Source organism: Melanerpes formicivorus, unplaced genomic scaffold (genome assembly GCF_026170545.1).
Source record: "Melanerpes formicivorus ecotype bairdi unplaced genomic scaffold, bMelFor1.0.p_v2 SCAF_38, whole genome shotgun sequence".
In the NCBI taxonomy this organism is placed as follows: Eukaryota; Metazoa; Chordata; class Aves; order Piciformes; family Picidae; genus Melanerpes; species Melanerpes formicivorus.
This window is the reverse complement of record NW_027142390.1, coordinates 6204836-6220145: the sequence shown is the minus strand read 5'-3', so window position 1 is coordinate 6220145 and position 15310 is coordinate 6204836. Positions and strand designations below refer to the sequence as shown.

Below are 15310 nucleotides of genomic sequence, written 5' to 3'. Positions count from 1 at the left end.
TTTTGAAGAGGGAGGGAAAAACAAAGCATGGTTTGGTTTTGCCGCTGTGTGGTATTTAAGCTGTGGTGTATGCAAAAAATAAATGGAGAAACAGGACCTTGTTGTTGTTGTTGAAGCAAGATGCAATTCTAGATTAATTCTATGATTTATCAGAAGAAATTCTGCTGTTGGTTTGGTAAAAGAATTAAATTATTTCTGAATCTATTCACAATGAATTTGGCTCTTAAAAAGGCAGAAGTGCCTTTGAGGTGTCATAATCAAGGAAATAAAGGAGTAGTAAGTTTTACTCTTTAGTCTTTTAGCTTCCTGAAGCTGATGGTTTGCTTCACCTTTCAAAGTGTTCCTTGTGTAACTCTGAGGACAAGAACATTGTTTGGAAAGATGAATCATATATGATTCTGACTTTTGGGGGAAGTACCAGAAACTATAAGCAAAAACAATAATGTAGGAGTTGGCAATATTGGAACTAAAATAAAGCAATTCTGTGTTTACGGAGGGAATGCAGGACGTAAGGGAGAGATTGAAAGAGTGCAATTGAAACACAAAAGTTTATTAACAGTACTGTAAATAGTTCAATAGCTACATTGTACCACTAAACAATTAATTCTAAATAACAAAAGTGATTGATTTTTTTAAATAATGAGAATATTTTCATATTGATGAATGGAAAGGAAATCATCATGTTTGTTGTGCTTGTTAGTAGAATCTTATTTGTCACTACAAGATTTGGGTGTTTTGAAGTATAAAGACAAAGAATAAGGTACAAATTTTTGGTGGTTGCATTACATAATGATTCTAAATAAAGCATGTTCAAAACTTACAACTATTTTATCTAAAGATAAAAATTGGACTATATGAGCATTTTCATTTCATGCCTGATACTCTTCTATTGTTTTCCACTACTGGTTGAGTCCTGAATCCTCTTAAGCTATCAGGAGACTTAAATGTCTCAGTGATAGGACTAGGGGGAATGGAATGAAGCTGGAGGTGGGGAGATTCAGGCTAGATGTGAGGAGGAGGTTCTTCACCATGAGAGTGGTGAAACCCTGGAATGGGTTGTCCAGGGAGGTGGTCGAGGCCCTGTCCCTGGAGGTGTTTAAGACCAGGCTGGATGAGGGTCTGGCCAGGCTGATCTAGTGTGGGGTGTCCCTGCCCATGGCAGGGGGGTTGGAACTAGATGATCCTTGTGGTCCCTTCCAACCCTGAATGATACTATGATACTATGCATTTAGAAATCCATGGTAGCAGAGCAGGAGAGTCTGTCCTTTGGAAAAGTTGTACCGGAGTTCTTGATGATGCACATCTATCCATATTCAAACTCTCTTCCATTTCTGTTGCATGAGCTGTCTTGGATATAAACAAGTCTATACTTTGTGATCTTGGTCGAGTTGTGTGGTTTGATCTTCTCTTGCTTTCGGTTTGAGGTTTAGTAGGAGTTTCCTAACAAGGAGCTTAATGAGAGAGAGGACTAAATTTAACATCATTCATGTACGACTTCTTGTTTCACAAGCTGACAAATCTAAGTTTCAAAAGTGTTTTGCTTTTCAATTTTATCAAATGATGTTTCAAGAGGACACAGTCTCAAGCTGTGCCAGGGGAGGTTTAGGCTGGATGTCAGGAAGAAGCTCTTCATGGAAAGAATGATTGGCCATTGGAATGTGCTGCCCAGAGAGGTGGTGGAGTCACCATCACTGGATGTGATTAGGAAGAGATGGGATGGGGTGCTTGGTGCCATGGTTTAGTTGATTAGATGGTGTTGGATGATAGGTTGGGATCGATGATCTCAAAGGTCTTTTCCAACCTGTTTAATTCCTATTCTATTCTACTCTATTGTATTCTAATTCCTAAGTTTCTCTCATCATTTTTCTTATGTAGGAGTGATGCAAAGCAAGGTGTTTATCCAAGTAGAAGTCAGGGTTGACTTGAAGCTGATTCATGTTCTTAAACCAAACTTGGATGAATCCTTCTTGTAAATAAAAATGTTTGAAATTTTGCTGTCTATCCCAACTGCATTCAATTCATGAAACTTGTTAGCTTTTTCTGCCTTGGTTGTGAAATGAAGGCTTAAGAAAGGAGACTGCTCTAGTATTTGGTGACTTGAGGCTTGTTAGCTGGCTGATTAACAGTATGCTTAAATGATTTGAAATTTCAGCATTTTAGCCCAAATATTCATAGAATAAATAGAGAAGAAAACCTGTTGCACTAAGGTGAATGGGACTGGCCCTGACATACAGATGAATTAATTATGCAGTGTGGCCTTTTCCTTGTATTCATAATTTTCCTATAAAAGAGTCTTGGGGTTTGTTGTGTTTCTCTGCAGGTTATAATGATCCATGCAAAGCATAGAGACAAGCCCTATGAGGAGAGGCTGAGGGAGCTGGGATTGTTTAGCCTGGAGAAGAGGAGGCTCAGGGGTGACCTCATCGCCCTCTACAACTACCTGAAAGGTGGCTGTAGCCAGGAAGGGGTTGGCCTCTTCTCCCAGGCAACCAGCACCAGAACAAGGGGACACAGTCTCAAGCTGCACCAGGAGAGGTTGAGACTCGAGGTGAGGAGGAAGTTCTTCACCTAGCGAGTCATTAGTCATTGGAACGGGTTGCCCAGGGAGGTGGTTGAGTCATCGACCCTGGAGGTGTTCAAGAGGGGATTGGACGTGGCACTTGGTGCCATGGTCTAGTCATGGGGTCTGTGTTGATAGGTTGGACTCGATAATCCTCGAGGTCCTTTCCAACCTAAGTGATACTGTGATACTGTGAAAACAGAAGTGCACAATTGTTGATGGGGATTAAAGGAATTCAGATGAAGTTGTGTGAATCAGAACTGAGATCTGTCTTGAAAGTAAGACTTAAGCTGGAGTCAGGTCTGATGTCTTTCTGTCAGGCATCTGAAGAAAGGACTTGAGCTCAGAATTTTAAAATCCTGAGTTGAGCCTTTTGAAAGAATTATGTGTTGTAGATAGGAATTGGTGATGCTGGTTTGTTACTGCACAGCAGAAAAGAGAATGCACAATCAAATGTAATGAGGAAGCTTGAAAGTTGTAATTTGGTTCCTCATAAAGCTTGTGGGTTCCTGCAGTATGAAACAGCCTTAGGCGTGTATCGTCTAGCCTGGGCTGCACTTCAGAGTCAAACTGTAGGCATAGAAAAATCTTTGCATCCTAATTCTTAGGTTTTAACTGGCAGTCTACAAACACTGTCAGCTTATCACCTGTAGGACTGTCATATGTGATGTGAACAGCACTTGTGCTTGTCATCAACAGAAGTAAATTATTATCAAGACTGCAGTGGCTGTTATAATGATTTATTCAGTGCCACAACACATGTGAAAATTCAGAAACTGAAGCGTAGAGCTCTCAGCAAATCAAGGTAGTGAATTGCTTGATCTCACTGAGCCTCCTGCCCAGCCAGAGCACTAAGTTGTTAGTAGCTCTTACAGACTTCTTGTTGTTCTGCTTTTCAGTGGAAAATTCTAAGAGCATGTTCCTGTGTGAATGAGCATTTGTAATGGTTGTGGAAAAGTGGGCATCAAGTCATATCAACAATCCTGCACAGCTGAGACAAGGCTCAGCCTGTTTAAAGAAGGAAAGGAAGATGGAGCTGTGCCATCTGTGAGGCTTACCTTTGGCCTGAACCTTACTGTGTGGTCTCTGCTTATTTCTCATTTAGCAAGATCAAAACTGACAACCCTCATCTTAGGCAGCCTGTTATATGTGTGGCTTTGTTTTGCTAGGAGCTCCCAGGAAGAACATATTCAGCAGCTGAGAACAGCTGAGTTTGCAAAAGGTAGGTTTGAAAAATAATTCCTAAGATGGTCATAAGTATATGACAGGTGTCTTGAATTTCAGTAATAAACTTTGTAAATAAAGCTGAAAGAACAAAGAGTGTTTTGTAATGGAGAAAGTGCAAGAGGTAATATAGCTGAACATGGCTTTGCAGAGATCCTTGAACAGATCCAATCCAGGCTGGTAAGCCCAGATACAATAGGGCCTTAGCTACTTGTCCCTATTACCTGTGTAAGAGTTTATTCAGTGTTATTTGAGATAGTGTAAAACAACATTCCTTTAAGATTTACTATTAAGAAAACCAAACAAACTAGTGTGTTTTCAGTTCTTTAGCAGCTTAGGCACAACTTAGAAAACAAAACCCAAAATCTGAGGACTGTCTTAATGTGAAGTTGACTAGAAACTTGCTGCTTGCTAGCAGAGCATTGCAAGCATTCTCTTTAACTGTATGACTTCACTCCTTGAATCTCTTCTGAAGCAGGCACTTCTACTAATTTATTGCAAAGAGATCTGCTAACCTCAGTGCCCCAGGCTGATAGGTAACTAAAAGAGATAGTGTGAGTTTTACTTTATCTTAATACATACAATATAAATTATTAACTTATTCATTCATAGCAATGAACTAATTGCATTTTTGTTAAAGTAGCTAGAAAATGTGCCTGCAGTTTCAGATTGTGCCCATGCTTGTGTCCAATCTGCAAATCATACGTGTGTAGCCAAAGCTTTCTCTTCTTCAGGCGCTTTCAGGCAAGGATAAGGAGCAGTTATCGGAGTTATCTGCCAAAGAATTCCTGAATGGTCATGCATAGGAAAATGTTTTGCATTAGCAGAAATTTTCCCCTTGTACGTGATGGAAAGTGCTTCCCATTCGCTCTTCTGAGCATGTTTAAGAATGAAGGTCCTTATTTGTTTTTATGGTGACTACAGAATGTGTTTCTTTTCATGGTAGATGTATTTATTTGAGCATTTCCAAAGCAAGAGATAATAACTGTCTTGCTTTGTGGTGCAGAGGATTTTGCCAGACAGCCTCTCAGCTCTCTCCAATAGTGTTGGAGTCCGGAGATGATCCTTAAAACTTGTTCTGAAATTTTATTGTTCCTCTTTCTTCTGCAGAAGAAATCCTCTCAGATTAGAGCAAGACCTTGTCATGTTGATATCACAGCCAACATTACATATGGCCTGCAGTCCTTTGTTTCTGCAATCACAATCTGACCTGGGAACTTTCATGGGAACACCAAGTATTATTACACATCATTCATCTGTATCACAGTATAACTAAGGTTGGAAAGGACCTCGAGGATCATCGAGTCCAAACTATCAACACAGACCTCATGACTAGACCATGGCACCAAGTGCCAGGTCCAATCTCCTCTGGAACACCTCCAGGGACGGTGACTCCACCACCTCCCTGGGCAGCACATTCCAATGACGAACGACTCGCTCGGTGAAGAACTTTCTCCTCACCTTGAGTCTAAACCTCCCTTGGCACAGCTTGAGACTGTGTCCCCTTGTTCTGGTGCTGGTTGCTAGAGAGAAGAGACCAACCCCTTCCTGGCTACAACCACCTTTCAGGTAGTTGTAAAGGGCAATGAGGTCACCCCTGAGCCTCCTCTTCTCTGGCATATTCTTGTACAAGGAAAGATACCATCTCTGCACCCTTTATTTCCTTCACTTGCTCCCTATTTTTATCTTAATTTTGCTTGAATGGTCTTTAAATAATATTGGTTTGGAAAAGATACTTGTCCATGCACCTGTATTCTGCCTGACATAAAATTCATGTATCATTTGATTTATGACAAGTAATCAAATTGAAGTGTTTCTCTACTGTTTGAATTTGTGAGTCACATCTGCTGCTTGGCAGAGCAGAGGCAGGGTGTCAGAGTTATTTTATCCAAGTATTGTGGCAGGAAGTCTTCTGGTTGTTCTATCCTTAGCCATTCTGAGGCTCTTGAAAGGCCTTCTGGCTGCTTCTGGTGAGGAATTGAACATGGTTCACACTTAAAGAACATTCAGTTAGAGGCCATTTCTGTAGGGAGGATGAGTTGTCCCAGGAATTAGTTGCAGATCTTCCATGGTAATCAAACAGGTGTCCTTATGTCATGCTTCTGGACCCGACTCTTGCCTTGTCCTATAATTTTTTGAGAGTGAAGGTAATGCCTGCAACTACTCATAGTCAAAATAGAAACATCCCAAATGCTTTCATTTTAAATAAAAAGAAAATAAAATCTGTGTCTTAGAAAATGGCACAGAACTGGTCCCTTGAGTGATTGCATTGAAGTCTATCAGAATTGAGCCAATAGTAGTAGCTGCCTTTAAAAATGTTCATATTCTGTAAAGGTGGCAAGACAGCTGTCCAGAGCTCCCTTCACATCTTTCCCAGTTCCTGGGCTTATTGCTGAAACCCCTCAGTATGTCTGTGTGTTACAAAAGCAGTCACAGAGATTTACTAGATTTACCCAGTGTGATGTTTGAGAGAAAGGTACTCTGTAGAAAGACCAAAAAGTTACTTTATGAAGCAACTGCACATCGAACAGATGTGTTTTCCATGCTCACATTTTCTCCTCTTCTCAGGTTCCTGTACATTCTGATATTGGGAGGGAACTGTTGAAGTGGGAAGCATGTGTTACCCTTTCTGTTCTAAGAGCATAAGCAGCAGCAGTGTGCATCTGTAACGCACACGGGCGCTGCTGAGGCAAAGGAGTCATGCAAGGCTGCCTTACCTAGGTAAGCTCTGGTGGAACATGCTCAAGGAGAACATCTCCAAGACTTTTAGTTAGTATGGTAAGAAACCTTTTAATTTGTTGACTGTTCACTCTGTTTATGGGTTTATCTTAAATAATAATACAATTTTTTCATAAAGTGTAACTGTTCCCCTGCTCTTCCTCCCTCCCCCTCCCGCCCCCCCCAAATCTGTTAGATGGAAGCCATGACAGCAATGTTCAAGACTGGTTTCATATCAGACTTGGTTTTCTTGGTTTTTACTTTTCTGCAATAGAAGATTGTTGGTTTGATTTACAGAAATTGTCTGAATGCACTTTATTTAGGTTTGAACAGCAGTATTAATTGTTCCAGGAAGACATTTGAGGAAGAGCTTTACCAAAATACCAAAGGATTGTAGTAGTAATGTGTGATTTCCTCCAGAATTCACTTTGCTTTTGATTGCAAGGGGATAAGATACTGGCCTATTGACCTCGTACTAGCATAACAGGATTGTGCTCTGAAAAGTTTATTGCTTTTTTGTATAGGCAAATGGAAATTGTTAACCATGATCTTGAGTGGCAAAAAAATTCTTTTGCCGTACTGCTTAAGGAAGTGCTTTGTGGAGTCTGTCTATGATAATGGAGGTTTGAACTATGTCATCTTCTGCATGGCAGACTTCACCATTGTGTCAAATGTACCTGTTATGCAGGACTCTATAATAAAGCATAGTTAGGTAGAACATAAAATCATTAACTTTATTCCTCAATTGAGGTAGACATTTGCATGGAACATAGCTTCTAAAACTACTCTGATTTTTTTCATCTCACAATGTATCATATCATATGAAGATTCTGCTGGCTGCTATTACACAGTTAGTGAATATGGGGCCGAGTATTATACTGCTGTACTGACATTTATTTACTCCATTTTTAAAAGTTATCTGACTTTCTGTGTTAGTAATTTCATAAATGGAGTTAAATGTTCTCTGTCCTGTGAAATTTAGTATTTGGGGAAACAGAAAACATTGGAATAATAATTTACAGGAGCATGACATGTAAATGGAAATAGTATGTCTTAGCTTATAATGTGAATGAAAAAGATGCCTCTGAGAAAGCTGCGTAAGCTTTCATGAAAGCCTGACTTTCTATCTATTAAACAATAATTGGTTTAGAGCAAGCATTAATTTTGCTGTCACAGTATTGCTGCTGAAGGAATAAGTAGACATTTGCTTTTCATTATTCTTGCAGCATACTAGCCTACTATATCACTTCCTGAAGCTGAGTATCTACTTATCAGCTTAATACATGAGTGGCTTCTGTACTTTCTTCATGCTAAAAAAAAAACACTGGGCCTTCTGACTGACCCATGAGTGACATATTCAATCTGTTCCTTGTTTTAGCTTATAGAATAGAAAGAAGATAGAAGCTAAAGATGATAGAAAAATACTGTGGTGTCTGGATGCTCTTCTTGGTGGCCTAAATAAGATATATAAGTATGTAAAGTAATACCCTTTAGAATGGGAGGCTAGCTTTCCACAAATGAGAAAGAAAGGAGTTAAGGTGTTCTGTGAAGAGTGTTTCTGTAAGGAAAATATTTTCCTTGGTCTTTATAGCTGAAAAGCACTTGGAAATAACACAGGCTGAACAACTACGAGGCAAGTGCATGATTGTGTCAGTAACTTGCTCCCTCTCTGTCTCTCAGGAAATTTTTACCTCTTTTGGCAACTAGAGATATTTTTTTCCCCCATCCTTAGCTTTCTTCTAAATAAAAGAACATAACTCCTTAATAGTTACTGCAAATGTAACTGTGAAGAGAGCCTTTTAATTTCAGCATTGCTACCCTCAAATCTGATAGAAACCTTTGTGTAGGTGATGGATAGTACATGCGTAATGAAGCATAGTGCACAAGATGCTGAGATGTTCTGTATGTATTTGGCTAGTCAAATGCATCCAAGCTGCTAAATTTACTGCCTATGCACAGCGAGTTTGTGGCAATGCTTAGCTATGTGTGGGAATAGATCTCTAAGGCCCCTTCCAACCCAATCCCTCCTGTGATTCTGTTGAAATGTGTGGGATTCTCATCAAAACTACATCCACTGTGCTGCTGCTACGAAGATCTCACACTCTCCAAATTTCCCCTGAACAAGAATTTGAGACAGCAGTGTTCATGCACAGAAAAAGCTGGCTGTATGGTATTCCCACTGCAGACATAGCAGCACAATGGTTAAATCCAGAATTTCATTCTTCCCTTGTGTAGAATGTTCATATTTTATATGAAAAACTGCAACAAGTCTGCCTGTTGGCAGCGTGTTCCGTCAAGCTAATCATTTATTGGCTGGAGCAAGGCTTGAGAAACAGCCCAACTTGGTTCAAAATATTGATTAGTTTTGGAAATACCTTAGATATCATGAAAGCCTTTCTGTTTGTTTTATAATTGATGCTGTCTCCCAACTCACGTGATTCACTGAGTGTGCAGGCTAAGTCTGACGTTTATCTCACCAGATCATTTTGGGCAGTGGTATGTGATACGTGGCGTTTGGAATTCAAGTCAGATTTTCATTTACTCCAGGGCTTTTCCATATGTTTCTTATTAGCAGCTTTGTTCTCAAACCTCTAGTCTCCCCAGAAAGGGGGGGGGGGGGGACACACCAAGAAAGAATCTTTAAACATAGAGAAGGAGAAAACATTTTGACTTCAGATCATGATTTCATTTTTCTCTTTTTGCTTGCCATTGCTTTTCTTGTCACCCTGGTGTTAAATTATGATCAGTTGGAAATATTCATGGGGGTTTTGTCTGTTGCTCTGGATAAATAGTGCAGTATTTTAACCAGGAATCTGCTCTTAAGAGTGTGAACTATTGGGCAGTGATGATTGATGGTATTGCTAATATTTTCATGTGAATTTTCTTTGAAAACCTAAAGTTAAGACTTCTTGGTTTTGTTTGTCTCTGCTGGGCAGTCTTCTCTCAGATGTTTCAAATTTCTTCAGCAGATTGCAGTGAATGCAATTTACTTGTAGCATTGTTAATGGTAACTATCAAAATATTAGCTAGAAGCCTGAGCTGTATAATATGTAATTTTAGGTTTAACTTAAGCTTGAAAAGAATCATCATAAGATTAGTAAATGGCCAACTGGGGTTGCATTAATATGGTAAATATTTTAATCTGAGTAATTACCATCTTGGAGGGCAGAATTGGCTTCTTAGGACACAGGCAAATGCTTTTTGAAATCGTGTTAAATGACTTAAAATTTCATAACAGTGAGGTTATATCAGACTTCATAAGCATAACCTGGTTTAGGTAGGTGAACTATTTTACCAAACCAATTCTTGATGGGCCACTTGCTGATGCAAAACTCTCTGGAGGTTTCTGCTATGGTTAGAAGAGCTAAACTTCCATCTCTTGATTTCTGAAGGAAAGAGAACTTTGTTGTTGTCACTTGTTTCACCCAGTACCTTTTCATCCTCTTTGCTAATTACAGACAAATCTGACACAGAGTAGAGGGGAATGTGTAGATACATTCTACAAACTTGTGAAATATAATATCTGGGTCTGGGAAAATGCTCCAAAGAGGTACTTCAACTGCAAAAAAAAAAAGAAAGGCAGTTCTAAATTCTCCTTTGCAGAAGCAGCAGCCAGATGGCAAGATGACACAGATGTTGACTAACCCCTTGGCATCCTTTTAGCTCTGTCACTTGGCAGCCAAATAGGTGGTAACCATGGGAGGCAGCTGCAGGAGAAAACGCTGAGGTTTGGTGCAAGGTCGAAACAAGCTGGAAAAACACGAGAGTTGTAAAGCTGAAATCCATAGGAATCCAACCTTGTTCATAGAGTAACTTAGTGACAGCAACACTGGCAATGGAGATGTGTTCTTATCCTTCTAATGCAGCCCAGATTACTGTTAGTCTTCTTGTAACAGAAGCATGTTGCTGGCTCACATTCACCTTGTCCACCAGGACCCCCAGGTCCTTTCCTACAAAGCTGCTTTCCACCTAGTCTAGCATTTACTGCTGTGTGAGGTTATTCCTCCCCAGCTGTAGGACTTGGCACTTTGTCAGAGTGTATGAGGGTCCTGTTGGCCCATTTCTTCAGCCTCTCCACTCACTCTAGATGGCAGTAGAGCCCTCTGGCATGTCAGCTACTCTTTCTACTTCTGTGTCATCAGTGAACTTGCTGAGGGTAGTCTGCCCTGTCACCCAGATCATTAATGAGGATGCTAAACAGAACTGGAGCCATTATTGCCCCGGGGTACAGCACTACTTATTGGCCTCCAAAGAGGATTCACTGATCACTGCCCTCTGTTTGCTCCTGTTCAGCCATCCACCTCACTGTCTGCTCATCCAGCCCATACCTCATTGTGCTTTTATGATTTTAGAACTGTCTTCTCCTGAGCCCATGCAGTGATATGCAGGTAGCTGGGCTCTTTCTCTGTGTGTCTATCCTTTTGTCTTTCTGAGCATAATGGACTCTTTCAGCTGGTTTGCCACATATACTGAATTCCTGTGGGTTTTATCTAAATTGACAGCTGGGCAGCGGAGTAAGATACTGCTGATAATAGGAAAAAAAGAAGAAAAATCAACAGCAGTTCTTTGCTTTCTTTAGCAGCAAGAGAAAGCACCTAGATGATCTGTGGGTTTCATACACTAGTCTGCAGAAAACCAAATAGTTGATTCTGAACCCATACTTCTAAACTGAAGATATTGCTGTGAGAGAAATAGAGGAAATAAAAAAGATACTCTATTGGGATTAATATCACTAAGGGTATGAGATAGAATGAGATTCTATGGTATGAGGGCTGCATGTTGCAGGTGTCTTTACTAAACTGTTCTTCATTAGGTGTCTTGCTTGCAGAACAAGCATCTAAAACTGAAATGATTTGATCCTTCAAAATGTTTGTTTTATTTGACTTTTCAATATAGATAGGAAAGAAATCCTGGTTTAGTGTTTTATTTCAAATAATGCTTTGATTAAGATGTTTTTTGTTCTTTAAACTTGCAGCATCTTACAAAGCTTGTTGTTACAAAGCTTGTTGTTACTTGCTTGCTGATGTCGTGTAACCTCTGTATTCTTTGTATTGCTGTGTTGTATGTACTGCATTGAGTAGGTTGATACTGGGGAACAAGGCAGGGAGGAGACTCCAAGTGATGAGGTTGTTTCATCCTGTAGGAAATTAATGATGCAGAGCAGGGCACAGAACTCAGTCCTTAGAAGTACTCAAATAGGCTACTTTGCTTAATCAGTATTTGTGAGGTTTACTGGGCTCTTACTGTGCAGTAATTTACGCTGTTAAATTACTTTTCCTTCTAATGGTAACAGGCTGCCATCCTCTGGTGGAATCTGTTAACTCTCCAGTAGGGACCTGACAGATTTTCAGTGGAGAGAAAGCTGTCACAGCTTAGAAAGCTTAGATATTATTTTTTTATTAGAGGAATGTAGTTACTTGGCAAGGTGTAAGTCATAAGAGATGACTCTTAGAGGGGTTTATATCAAATCCTTCTTTCTCCCTCTTTCATGTTTTCATAATGTCAGTGGAGAATGTAAAGGTGAAGTTGAGTTCTCAACAGGTTTTCTCCCAATCTGCTGATACTGAACTTCCATGTTTTGTGAAAAGATGGTGGCACACCAATGTGTTATCATCAGTCAGCTGTTACTCTGTGCATTATCATTAGTCAGCTGTTACTCTGTTCATGTCATTGCTGTCCATATTCAGAAATCCCTGCTGAAGATGTGCAAGGCACATTTTATATTAATGTCTGTCTGCTGTTGTGACATCCACTTGGATTTGTGTTAAAGTATGCCATATGTATATCCTGTGTAAATTAGTTCTCATTACCCACCAATGCTAGCTGACAAATGGCATCTGAAAACAGGGCAAAGTCACTGAAGATATTTTATCTTGACAGTCATGTGATATGATGTGATATAGGAAATTACTGACTTTTCTCTAAAAATAACTCTTCTATGCTACATTTAGAATGACCCATTTGGTATTTACCTGCCTTAGTGCAAAATTGCCAATGTAGTTTAAGTCTCAGGTAAAGTTTTTTAGAGTTCAGAGCTATCTGAATTTGCCATGAGGATGATGAAAAGCTAAGCAGTTGATAAAATCTGTCAGAGATTCTATACTAAGTGAGGCTGGAGCCAGTGTCTTCAGAAGGCTGGGAGTTTCTTCTGTGAAGGCAGTATGTTATCCATGGATGCTGACTGCAGAGCTTCTCAGTCTGAATGTATGGCAAAGAATAAATAGTGAGAAGGCAAGAAAGCCTTTAAGGCTTTGGAAGGATAAGATCATGACTACATATATTCTTCTACCTCTTAGGACTTCAGTACATTTTTACAAAGCTTTCCCATTATCTGGATTTTAACAGTGGACCTAAAATTTGGTGAAACTCCTACAAGAATACCTGTAAAGAATTCTCAAGTTTAGAACATACTAACTATGCTTTCTAGGGACTAAGGCTCTGCTAAAGCCATGCCCCAAGGAAAGTTTCAGACAAGGTCCAAGACTGAGGAATACCTCTGCAGTCTGTACTAGGATCATTAATTAGCCTCAGCCCAAACTCCTTGCTTTCAATACCAAAAAGCCCAGTGGCCATCTTTCTCACATGTACCAGCTGGTTAGTCACAGGAACAGTGGCAGCTTGACCAAAAGCAAGAGGGATTTTGTTTCAGGTGGTCAAACTGCTCACCTCTCAGCATTTGTTGTGTTTTGACATGTCATGCAGAATGCTGCTAGTAAGATATACAGAGTATACAGGTGATTCTTTTCAAGAGCTTCTTGCTGCTGAGTTTGTTGCAGGAGGTTGGTTGAACTGACCTACTATGCTGTATAGAGGTGCACACTAACAAAAGGAAGCAGAAGTTGTTCTATGCATGTTCAGATGTCTTAACTGCAGCAGATGTAGCGTTCCCATTGTCCATTCCATAAGCTTCAATAAGACACTTTCTTTCTCTGTTCTGTTTCCTTTTAATCCCTGCCACTAAATTAATGTAGACTAATGTACTGCATTACACTGTGAGCTTCTTCATGTAGTTAAGCTGCAGAATCTGAATCAGCTGTTATATTTGTTGCTGAATTGGTGTAAGCACTATACCATGAGTGTTTAACACATTTAAACTGGTAATTAATGCAAATTGTAATGACTTTCGTGTTATCGCTTCTATTCTTCTTACTAGCCTTGTACTCGCTCTTTCTTGTCCAGCTTAACCCCCCAGACCTTGAGGTGAAAATTAATTCAGTGTTCTACAGAGTAGATTAAAAAATTGGTAATTTTCCTTCTGTTTTTCATTCTTCACCTTCTTTAGGACTGAACATTTTGCTTTTATGTTGCTACTTGACCAGTCTTTTCCACTGGAAGTGCCTCAAATATTTTTTGGCTCTTGATTACCCTCTGGTCATCTACAGATTTTCCTACTTCATCCCTTATTTGCTTTTCATCTGTCTTTTCAATAGTAAACTTGTATAAGCAGTGAACTTTTTCTGGAACATTAAGGACTTGAACTTTTCATCTGTTACTGGATAAGAACAGGCATTTATTTAAAATCTCCACTTTCTTCTTGGACAGTTAGTTGTTACTCATAGTGCTTTCTCTCTCTAGTGTGGGGTTATGGGCTGTGTATGATAGTATAAGGCCTGTTGTTAAGGGGAGGTTGGCATTTCCCAGAGGGTATGACCACGCACTTGAACTGTGCCATGAAGTAGTAGCTGCTCCTGCTTGAGTACAAGTGTAAAGATTCTGTGTGATGATCTGTTTCAGGGTAAACGGCTAATCCATGTGGTGGGTTCTTCATGGAGCAAGTTTCACTCTTGGTTGGTTACTTCTGTTCATATTCTTTCCAGGGTTCTTCAGTACTCCACATAAATCTCATAGAGGTGGCTTGAAGAGCTGGCTGTTTCCCTCTGTAACCTTGTTGGATCTATTATGTTATGATCTATTATTATGTTGACTTGCTGGAGCATGTCCACAGAAGGGCAACAAAGTTGGTGAGGGGCTTAGAACACAAGCCCTATGAGGAGAGGCTGAGGGAGCTGGGGTTGCTTAGCCTGGAGAAGAGGAGACTCAGGGGTGACCTTATTGCTCTCTACAACTACCTAAAGGGGGGTTGTAGACAGGCAGAGGTTGGTCTCTTCTCCCAGGCAGCCACTACCAGAACAAGAGGACACAGTCTCAGGCTGCACCAGGGGAGGTTCAGGCTGGAGGTCAGGAGGAAGTTTTACACAGAGAGAGTGATTGCCCATTGGAATGGGCTGCCCGGGGAGGTGGTGGAGTCACCATTGCTGGAGGTGTTCAGGAGGAGACTTGACAGGGTGCTTGGTTGCATGGTTTAGTTGGTTGGGTGGTGTTGGATGATAGGTTGGACTTGATGATCTTGAAGGTCTCTTCCAACCTGGTTTATTCTATTTTATTACTGCTGGATGTATTTGAAGTGTAACATAGAGAGAGGCTCAGACTGTGTCTTTGCTGGGAATGCAGAGTTGCAGTAAAAGCTGGTTGGCATTCCTTTTATGAGCTGTACAGCAACAGTTCTGTGTTTCTTATGAGTATAATAATTCATTCCTTAGTGAAAAAGTCTGCTGAAAGTATTGCCTTCTTTCTGTGTACACATTAGGCTTCTCTTCTACCACAGGTCTACATCTAGAGATCATATATCTTCTTGTGTGATGACACAGCTATGGCTAAAGAAGCCTGTGTTGTAAACTAGATTAACTGACAAAGTATATGCTCATGAATTACTGTGTTCAGTACTGATTAATGCTTTCCTCATATTACTTGCTAGGAAATGCACTCCTTAAAACATCTTCAGGAACCAGGAATGGACAGATATTTTGT

The 15310-nt window shown here is 40.1% G+C and overlaps 1 protein-coding gene across 6 annotated transcripts in view; it reads left to right on the top strand.

The window, feature by feature from the left end:
• CENPP (centromere protein P) overlaps positions 1 to 15310 on the top strand; it is a 154427-nt gene that overhangs the window by 50490 nt on the left and 88627 nt on the right. The gene's annotated exons all lie outside the window — the stretch shown is intronic.